The sequence below is a fragment of the Cricetulus griseus genome, chromosome 5, assembly GCF_003668045.3.
Source record: "Cricetulus griseus strain 17A/GY chromosome 5, alternate assembly CriGri-PICRH-1.0, whole genome shotgun sequence".
NCBI classification, from domain to species: domain Eukaryota; kingdom Metazoa; phylum Chordata; class Mammalia; order Rodentia; family Cricetidae; genus Cricetulus; species Cricetulus griseus.
The window spans coordinates 189,142,029-189,150,730 of record NC_048598.1 but is presented as its reverse complement, the minus strand read 5'-3'; the positions used below and the strand labels follow the sequence as shown (position 1 = coordinate 189,150,730).

Here is an 8,702-nt window from a genome sequence, read left to right as displayed (position 1 = left end):
AGATACTGATGGAGAGGAAAGACCCCAGCATCTTCTTGATCAAAGAGAGCATCCTTCTATAATCAGCAGTAGGCTGTTTACCTACAGCATACCCTTGGTCAAAGAGAGCACCCTTCCATAATCATCAGGCTGTTTACCTACCTGTGAATGCCAGACCAAAGAGGTGTGTTGCTGGTGGGACCAGAATGGTGCTGCCATGTAGAGAACAGATTGGCAGCACCTCCCAACCTTAAGCATAGGGCTGACGTAGAACCCAAAGGACCGAAGCAGAGACGAGCAGAGCCTCCCAGGTGGATTCTCACGCTCATGGTCCACCACAGACAGAGCAAGAGGCTTCAGAGTGGAGCAACCACACCATGGAACATTCTTCGGTCATGAAACGGTTGGAACCTGATAGACACTAAGATAAGGATGGATGTCATATCCATTTTGTCAAGTAGCTTAGGCTAGGCATGAAGGTTCCCATGTTGGATGGTTTCATACGTTCAGGATATGCAGAATAGGTGACCCTATAGAGACAGCTTCCTGATGGACAGACCCTTGCGGGGACAGATGAGTGGGGTGACTGGTTCAAGAGCACAGTCCCCTTTGGGGCTTGTGGAGTGTTTGGGAACAAGGCATTCACCGACATTGCAAATTCCACTGAATTCGACAGGAGGACAGTTTAGTGTCTTGTGAGTTTCTCTTTTCTCAAGGGAGGAAATGAAGGGTGCTTTGAGCTCCTGCCAAAAACATGAGGCATGGTGCAGTGGGGCTGGTGGCTGCCTCCTGGCTGTCGGGCAGCCCCTGATGGATGTGTTCCTATTCTCCCTGCTCCCACGGGGACCTGTGGTTCCTAGTCCCTGCAGGATATGAATGGCCGCTGGGCTGAGGTCAAGGCCTACTAACCGCAGCCACATGCCTGCCGCTCTGCTGGTGGCCTTCCGTAGGCTCTCTTATCTAATCTCACAACCTGCAGAGCCCATTATCACATTCTGAAAGGACAGGGTCCTGGAGTTCTGGATACTAAATCACCAATGACAAGTGGCCAGAGGGTAGGAGGACCCTGACCCCTGACACCTGGGGTCCTGGTACCTGCTCGAGGACATAGATAGTCAGGCAGAGACACAACTGGGAGACAGTGGGGAGGGAGAGACAGAGGGAAGAGGGAACAACGGATATGGAGAGCAAGAGAACTAGGTGTCCGTGGGCTGGACACCTGGGCAGTGAAGGAGCCAGCTGGCCAGCAGGCAGGACGGGTGTGTGTGAATAAAGGACTCCTGCCTGCTGTGTCATCAACCATCATGCCACTCCTGGTGGTCAAGAAGACAAAGTATGAATTTGGGACAGAGAGGGACACAGGCTGAAACAGTTCTAGGTTCCTTTAGATACCCACCCTTTTGTATCCTCAAACATAGCCACAATTACCCATCCCTCCTCTGTTCTAGGCTCCTTGAGTCCTTTAAGAAGTCCCCAGAAAGCTAGGCAGTGGTGGTGTAAGCCTGTAATCCCAGCACTCCAGAGGCAGAAGCAGGTAGATCTCTATGAGTTCGAGGCCAGCCTGGTCTACAGAATGAGTTCCAGGACAGCTAGAGGTGTTACACAGAGACACCTTGTCTTGAAAAAGCAAGAAAAAAAAAAAAAAGTCCCCAGAAGATCCCATGTAACCTGTCCACCACTAACTTGAGGGGCTTCTCTTTCTGAGCCTTGGTCTCAGATAAAGAGAATGGGGGAGGGAGAGGGGCTGGGACAGACTCCTGCCAAGATGGTCAGGCAGCTAGGTGGAGAGCCCAAATATGAGAGGAGAGTTCCCAAGCAGTGTCAGGTTAGAAAGGAGAAGGGTTGGAGGGATGCCGGGAACCAGCTCTGTCTGTGTTCCGCCCCCCTCCTGCACCAAGTACTTCCCAGCTTGGAAAGGCCCCCAGCCAGTGCACTGGCCTCAGGAAGTGAGTAACTGACTCTCCCTGCCTCCTGGCAACAGCACAGGCTACGCAGAGTTAGGAAGAGCAGCAGCGGCTGATGGTGAGGTAGCCTTCCAGCAAGCCATCGACGGCTGCACCATCCTCAGAGGGATAGGCAGGCATCCCCCTCCCAGAGAAACAGAAGGGGTGGACAGAGGACAGAGGCCGCCCAGCAGCACCTTTTCTCTCTGCACTGGAAATTGCTAGGATCTTGCTTGTTTTAAGTTTATTCATTTATAATCCACTCCATAGCATAGGCGAGGGGCCTGGTGTGCCTCCTCAGTGCTGAGGCGAGAGGCCCAGTGTATCTCCTCAGCACTGTGGTAAGGGGCCTGGGCAAGGGGTTCATTATCTCCTCAGTGCTGAGGCAAGGGGTCCAGCCTAAATACTTGGTGCCGAGGCATCCATCCCTAACCATGAGGTGCAACCACTTCAGGGCAAGAAGGGATTTGTGTACACCTCTCAGTCCTTACGTATAGAAGGGTTAGATGTCAGAGCTGAGGTGCACCTTCCAAGGCCTGGCAAGGAGCCCCATTTTCACCCTGTCTCCCTGGTATCATCCACCAGCTCATGTGGTATAAGAATAACTTATCTTCCTGAAGGATCCTTCTAGGTCTCAACTAGACATGGAGGTGCCTGACTTGGGGGACTCAAAGTGAGTCTGAGGTTGGGGCATTCCACCTGTCCCACACTTCCCATCTACACCAGGAAGCTCTTTTACACTGAAGAAGACATGTCTCCTGTAACATCTGTGACCAGAGACCCCATCCTATGCCTCCCACTCAGGTGTATCCCCTACACTGGCTACCCACTTACACCAAGCACAGCTGCAGGGAGAGAAGAGGAAACCACACTCCTGGGAACCTTTACTTCCAGGGTGGAAACCGGTATAGGGCTGGTGGAATGTGCCAGGCTGAGAAGGGGAAAACAGATGCGCTTGGTCTCGATTTCACCGATCAGGGTGCCCTGCTCAAAAAAGCACGATGGCTGGAGGGGGTTAGCATGGCAAGGAAAACACAGCAAAGGGCCAAGGGGTGCATGCATGAAAGTTCAGTCTCCAAGAAAGGAAGAACAGAAAAGGGAGGGCTTGGCAGACAGCTCAGTAGCTTGGGGTGCAGTGCTCCCCAAACAAGATCCAGAGTTTGAGTCCTATCACTAAGATTAACAGAAACAGGAGAGATTCACAGAGTACGATAGCATGTGTAAAGGGGTAAACATATAATGTTATACATGCTGCATAAGAAGCCAGCTAAATATAACACACATATGCATATATGGACAGACACACACACACACACACACACACACACACACACACACACACTCACCCCACATCAGATTCCTAACTACTCCAAGCAATGCACTTTCCAGAGTGTTTAGATTTTTATCTTAGGCATGGAACTCAAACAATAGAGAACTACACACATTCTATCTACTCTCAGGGTTTGTGTGTGAGTGCATACATGTAGACCGGAGGCCAACCTTAGGTGTTATTTCCTATTTTCTAGGCACTTTTTTTTTCTTTTTTGAGACAAGTTTTCTCACAGACCTGAAACTTGCCAAGTAGGTTAGGCTGGCTGATCGTGTGGAGCCCCAGGAACCGGACTTTCTCCTCCTCCTCCCCAGTGCAGGGATTAAAAACAGAAGCCAGTACAACACCCAACTTTTTCATAGGCATTCTGGGTATCAAACTCTGGTCCTCATGCTTGTGGGGCAAGCACGCTACCCACTGAACATCTCCCAGCCACTGTTATGGGGTTTTCTCAGCTGCACCTGACTTGAAGTCAGAGGTGTCAACTGGAGCTCAGGTTGCAGCTGGGCTATTCACATGTGCAAGATTTGAACAGGTTAAGGAGCCTCTCGGCCTCTGTTTCCTCATCAGGCTCCGTTCATTGTTGTGAAGGCAGTGGAATCACACAATCACATGCTGAGACACAGCACAGTCCAGAGAGTGCCCAGTCCCATGAACGAGGGCCAGGTCTGTCCCCGCAGGCCTGAGTAGGAGACCCCTGTATGGGTATGTGGACTCCAGACCCAGAGAACCAGACAGAGAAGGCAGTGAGACAAACGCCAACTGTGGGAGTGCTGAGTGTCCTACAGAGTGACAATCAGACACTGAAAGCTAAGAACCAAAGTCAGGACCAACCTGTGCATGCCACTACCAAGATGCTTGGTTTTAATGCCGCTTGCCACAAATTCAAATCACCCAAGTAGGGAGTCTCCATGGAGGAGTTGTCCCAATTGCCATACTTGGTGTGGGAAGAATCACCCCAAATATGAATGTCAGCTACGAGGCCGCCCAGATTTAAGGGGTGGGGCATGACTGAAGGAAGATCATTTGCTTGACTGGCCTCTTTCTTGCCTCTGGGCTAATTTACCCTGTTGCTGCTGATTGCTTCAATGATATCAGAACCAAAGTGTCCAAGCTTCCACAGTAGACTGAGTCCTGAGGCTCTCCAGGAGCTGTCTGGGTTTTCAGTGCCAGATTGGGATTGCTGAGGTACCCAGGCTTAAGGGTCAGATGATTACTGGTTCTCAGCCTCTGGGGTGTGAGAGTGAGATGTTGCTATTATTTCAACACAGGCTGTTTAATACATTCTTTTAACAAACATACATATGTAGATAGATGATAGATTGATAGACAAGCGATAGATGACAGTTGGTAGATAGATTAGATAGATGATTGATAGATACATAGATAGATAGACATAGACAGTAGATAGATGATAGATAGGGAGATAGGTAGAGAGACAGATAAGTAGACAGATGATAGATGAATATAGATAGATGAGTAGGTAGAGAAATAAATAGATGGATAGATAGGTATATAGAGAGATAAGTAGATAAATAGATGATAGATAGATAGATAGATAGATAATGGATAAGTAGAATAGACTATAGATAGATAGACAGATAGATAGATAGATAGATAGATAGATAGATAGATAGATAGATAGATAGATGATTGGTAGATAGATAGACTGACTGATTGATAAGCTTTGTGGTCAGACATTGAAATGGAGTTCTGAAGAAAAATAGGCCGGTTCTAGAAGATTTGAGGACTTCTTCCTCACCCACAGACATGCAGAGAATGTTCTGGAACATTGGGCCATAGAGGTGGAGATCCACAGATGTGCTGCTGACCTGCTTCGTGATGCTCTGTTTTACTTGGTCTTTCAACCTCACCCCAGTTAGTCTGAGTGGGAGGACTCTTCCCTTCTCCAATCCATCTATAGGGTGCCCACTCCTGGGGTGATAAGCAGCAGTAAAAGATGGGGTTCCCTCCCTGTGGGTTTCTTAACCCACCAAGAAAAAGAGCCAGAGCTGGTACAGGACATGCAGGAGTTGGTGAACACAGATGGGACATGGTACCTGGACGCGCACATCAGAAGGCATTCCCAAACAGCCTCCCAGAAAACAGGAGCTGCCATCTGGGGCCCGGGAGGTGGAGATTACCACAGTGCAAAGGCTTAGTGTTAAACGTGATCCTCCACACTTAGTGTTAAACGTGATCCTCCACACTTAGGAAGCTGAGGAGGCTTCGTGTTGCGAAGGCTCAGAGGACTGAAGGTGGCTGGAGAAGCTACTGGACAGAGCGAGCGGGACATGGGGAGCCTCTGCATGTTGTATGATGGGCCCTGGCTGGGTGAGAGGTGGGGGCTTCGCAAGAACATCTGGCCTCCTCCATTGCCCTTCTTGAATACAGTGGAGGGGCTGAGGCTAGAGTCCTGTCAGGCTGAGCCTCCCCCTGCAGCCCCCACACAAACACAAGAGTGTCGAGGATGGCACAGGCATCTATCTACCTCAGGGAGCCTTCGGAAACAGTTTAGCCAGATTTGCTCATAGTAAAAGCAAAATGGAAAAAAGTAGGCTAAGCCAAAGAGGAGTGGCTACCAAAGTTCATAAGGAGCAGACTGAAATGACTCCGCAGCCTACCCTGCCCTTAGGTGTATGCCCGGCTCTTCACCTCGGCCTGCTTCTCTGTATGTGTGAAATGAACAGTTGGGTAGATGGACCAGTGAATGTAGAGGAGAATGAAGAGGTGATGAGGGAGGGAGAAGAGAATAAAGGGAGAACAAAGGAAGGAGAGAGGAGGAGGGTGGTACAGAAGCAAGAAAAGAAGGAAAAGACAGGGTGCTATGAAGACATGGAGGAACAGGCCGTTACTAGTGTCAATAAACAGGGGTGTGGTGTTGTATAAGATTTCTGGATTCATGTGACATCTGGACACAACATAGCTTGCTAGATGGAAGTCACAATCTTGGTGACTGGATGCCTCCAAGAAGAGGAAGCTGCTCCCAGTGCCACACTAGGGTTTGCCCCTGACACAGGGTGACAGCAAGCCAGACCTGTAGGGGCAGCTTCTAGGTGGCATGTAGGTGGGGCTAGCTGAGTCTCACACTCCTTGGAGATTATCTGAGTGTGACTCTGATAATATACGCTCTCTCTCTGTCTCTCCCCAACCCCTTTCTCCTGTCTCCTGTCTCTCTGTTTCCCCGCTCTCTCTCTCTATGACGACCTCTCTGTAGGACTCTGAATAGCTGTTGAGTATCTGGCCCCAAGGTGAAGAGGTGCTCCCCACCAGAGGAGAACCCAGTAAGAGAAACAGTTGCAATGTACACTGAGCTAGCCACTCCAGACCGGAATACAGAATGGGGACAAGATAGCAGGGCTTTGGGGGTTTTATTCTTGGTTTTGAGTCTGGGTCTCACCACGTACAATAAACAGACCTCTAACTCCAAACCCTACAGCCTCAGCCTCTGGGTCACCAGTCTGGCTTCTCTGCCTGTCCTACAAAGCTCATGGATGGACCCTTCCCTTGTGACTCTTCAGTGCTGTGGTAGGTGTTGTGGCTTTCCCTGCAGGAGTGGGTAGCCAAATAGCATCTGCATCCAGCTTTAGCCAGCTGGCAGGCTCACTCACCTAGGTAGACCAGAGGCCCGGAGCCACAGGAACTCCCTGTGGGTCAGACAGGCCAGAGGTGCAGGTAAGGCAATGGGACACCCCAGTCAGAAGAGCCTTGATTCAGCTTCAGTTGGTCGGAAGCCAAGCCAGGGATAGATCCCAGGCTGATCCATCCCTATAGTGACATTTGACACCCCCCCTACCCCCCAGTGTGTGAAACTGATTGAGAGATATTCAGGGACAGGCGGGCAGCAGCTAGGACTCCCATGTGGATGCCTGGAGCCTTGGGCTCACTCTTGGCTAGTCTCTGACCTTCCCTGCGCCCTCCGCTCCTCTGATCTGGAGAGTAAAGCACTGTAGGTCTTTAGCAGATCTTCAAAGGAAATGAAAATGGCTAGAGAGCTTGGAAGTAAAGGAAGAAACTGCTTCTAAATTCCCCAAAGGAATTCAGTGTCTGGCAGGGACCCACACACACAGCTCACCCAAGGACTTGGCGGGCAATGTGTCCCTTCTCTCAAATATATCCTAGTTTCTGCCACAGCACCCTTGGGAGGTGTGCATAGCAAAAAACAAAACACTGCTGGCCAACTGGCTGCCCTCTATTTACACCCTTTATGTAAATGCCCACTGTTTGCACCTAAAACTCAGAAGGAGACCCAGTAATGGTAGGCAGGGTTATGTTAAACACAGGCATTCACGTGCTCCTGCAGGGCTGTTCTAGCAGCAGGGAAAACATTTGCCACTCCAGGCTCCCAGTCACAGTCTGCACAAACGGAAGAAGGCTACCTGTGGCCATCCCAGTTTGGCCTCTGGCTAGGGAGTTCCAAAAACACCACAGCTTTGGAGCTGCTGCTGCTCCGGGAGATGGGAGCTTGAACTGGGCTAGAGGTGGAGGGAGGAGTGCCCAGGAGAGTGATGACATCACCGGCCAGCCCTTGAAAGATGAGCTGTTCCCCCGTGCCACTCCAGCCAGCTCTCAGAAGACTGGGTAAGACGACTGGGACTGCACAACAGGCAGTCACTGGACCTGGACCGAGGGACTCACGGGAACACAGGCACGGCTTACTCCAGAAAAGGTGAGTGCCCGGCAAGAGCTAGTCCAAGGAGAGCACAAATGTCCCAGCAAAGAGAGGTCCTGGCCAGAAGCTGGGACCAGTCCCAGGCTCCCAGAGTTTCGACAGTCCTGAGGAGTTGGAGGAAGACTCCCTTCCTCACCTAGGTCTGACAAATGGCTGGAGGAAGGGTTACAGCTACTTACAGACAGGAGGATTCACCCTGTTGGTTCCAGCTCATCTCCCCTGTGTCATTGTGTCGTCGTCCGCCCCCTGTCCCCTGCCCCCACCACCCGCCACCCACCACCAGTGATTTGAGTTTTATAGGCTCCATGTGGACTCCGTGGGCTAAAGCAGGAAGCAGTAAGCACAAGGCAGCTGCAGGACAGGTGTTTCGAGAGTCTGGCTTTTTACTCACTGAGCCACTCATGGTCCCTCATGAGCCCGGAGAGTCTCTGCAATCTCTTGCTTTCTCTGTCTGTAAGGTGTGCTCGGCTGCTCCTTGGACCGCAAAGAGACTTTGTCTCCACTGGCTGATGTGCCCCATCTGTGGCAGCAGTGGCAGCTTTAATCCGCAAAGGCTGTGTGTCACTCCCGTCCTGGTCCTTCTTCAAGGTGGTGGCTGTGAGTGAGCTGGGTGTGCTATCTTGGGTTTGAGTCCCAGCTCCCCTTCATCCCACATTGTTGGTGAAGGTTTTGTATCACAGGGCCAGGGCCCCAAAGAAGACTCAGTGGCTCCTTTAATTGCAGAGACAGGAGTATGGTCCTCCTGGGAGATGCCACGTGTGTAGTTTGCAACTCAGAT

The 8,702-nt window shown here is 50.9% G+C and overlaps 1 protein-coding gene across 1 annotated transcript in view; it reads left to right on the top strand.

Moving 5' to 3' along the window:
• The first annotated feature begins 7,832 nt into the window (after window positions 1-7,832).
• Bdkrb2 (bradykinin receptor B2) overlaps window positions 7,833-8,702 on the top strand; it is a 33,005-nt gene continuing 32,135 nt past the window's right edge. Inside the window, exon 1 of the mRNA XM_027416328.2 lies at window positions 7,833-7,921. The gene's annotated coding sequence lies outside the window, so the exon portion shown is untranslated. The remainder of the gene's footprint in view (window positions 7,922-8,702) is intronic.